The sequence below is a fragment of the Echinops telfairi genome, unplaced genomic scaffold (assembly GCF_000313985.2).
Source record: "Echinops telfairi isolate 266 unplaced genomic scaffold, ASM31398v2 ScPeMD7_7467;HRSCAF=8505_1, whole genome shotgun sequence".
NCBI lineage: Eukaryota > Metazoa > Chordata > Mammalia > Afrosoricida > Tenrecidae > Echinops > Echinops telfairi.
This window is the reverse complement of record NW_022111368.1, coordinates 5,284,888-5,286,628: the sequence shown is the minus strand read 5'-3', so window position 1 is coordinate 5,286,628 and position 1,741 is coordinate 5,284,888. Positions and strand designations below refer to the sequence as shown.

At 48.1% G+C, this 1,741-nt stretch overlaps 1 pseudogene; it reads left to right on the top strand.

Annotated features, from left to right (window-relative positions):
• The first annotated feature begins 1,183 nt into the window (after positions 1 to 1,183).
• The window catches only part of LOC101638904, a 156,639-nt pseudogene continuing 156,081 nt past the window's right edge, over positions 1,184 to 1,741 (top strand).

Genomic DNA, 1,741 nt, shown 5'->3' with positions numbered 1-1,741 from the left:
GAGCTTGTATATTCATACACTCCAAGATCAATGGTTGGGAGGGATCACTTCAAGTAATAATCGCACATAGCAAACACTTTAGCTATTTTAGAAACAAATCATCTGACATTATTAACAACTCCAAGGCAAATTATCACAGCACAAAGATCAACCCAATCATAACAGTATGCCTCTACAAGAAATTTTGTTGATTAAATGTATTTTCCTCTTATATATATATATATATCCTGGTTTCCCAAAAGTCCATCAAACACAAACTTCATATATTTATATATACATGCACCACACCTGCTCATGTTACATATAGAGTACATACCACACACACACTTAAATTTAAACTAAAACAGCTTCAAGCAGACAAGTAAATGTGTTTTAGAGCACTCGTAACCCAAAGATGACAAACCATTTCAAAAATATCAAGAATAATGTTTCATTTATTCTGGCTGCAATGCAATGATTTTTTACAGAGGCTGCTTAATGGCCCCGATGGCCAGAGGGATGCTCCCTTCTCAGCCACATATGTGGCTTTAGTTCAGGGTCTCATTCCATGATTCCAGGGTTCCTTGCCCTTCCTCTTGATTTTGAGTGAAAATCACTTAGATTGTGTGTATGCAGGATAGACTTCCAGTGCTTAATAAATACTCCCAAGAGAGCATGATAAGTATGTACATGAGTATTTTAACCTTCTTTGAAATTGTGTCCAAAGATGTCATTAGATTCTTAAAGAGAGCCATGCCCTGTGAGAGACTAAGAGCTCCTGCCCTAGAGAGGAAGACAGAGAACACCGCCGGTCTGCCCGCTCACCCCTGGCTTTCTGTTCATTCACTACTCTGGCCAGTTTCTGAGCAGCTAAGTTTCACTCAGCCTGATTTAGCCAAAGACAGCCGCCCTCCTCTCGCAGCTAAATAATTCCTCCAGGTGGCGGAAGATAAGCACAATTTAAATGTATTTTCTCGCACTCCAAAAAACCACAGATCTAAGGTCATAAAAATGAGTGGCTGTAGCTTTTTAATTTCTTTCTTTCTTGATAAATGACGGCTGTGCTCAGGGAACTTAATGAAAATCATCTCCATTTCCATTGGGGGCAGACAAGGTACTAATTAAGCCGAGCCTCTGTATTGACCTACTCGATTTTGCACGGCTGGGAATCTGGGGCGGGGGCGCGCCAGAAAGGCGATGGGCAATGAAGGCAGCCCTGAGGCTTTGTGCCTCCCTCAGGTGCCAAGGGGGCGAGTGTGCCCACCAGGTAGTCCCTGTGCCTCCAAAACAATGCAACTCCCCGTCCCCAGCTCCGGCTGCAGGGCGCCACTCAAGCGAATCCGAGAAAGAGACAAAAGCCGAAAGTCTCTTTCGCCCCTACTACACCTTTGTTCTCCGAAGAAGTCCCTCTTTTTCTTCCCCCCACGAAAAGGACCTAGCGAAGGAGCACCGCGCCCCGGGCCCCCCAGCTTCCAGGAGTGCTTGTAATGGGGGACCGCGTCGCTTCCCCCAGCCAGTCACCGTAGCAACCAGCGGCTTTGCCTCTCTCCAGGGCCAGTGCAACCGCCTCTGGAGCCGGGCGCAGAGGCTTTCTGCCCGGGCGCCTGTCGCAGGTCCCAAAGAAGGCAGGGTCCCCGGGTCCTTTCCGGAGAAGGACCCACTCCACCTCTTCTCGAAGCCACCCAGCCCGTATCCAACACCCACCGCGCTGGGCTCCCGCCGCGAACCCGGGGGTGAGGTCCAAACACCCACACTCCGAGTC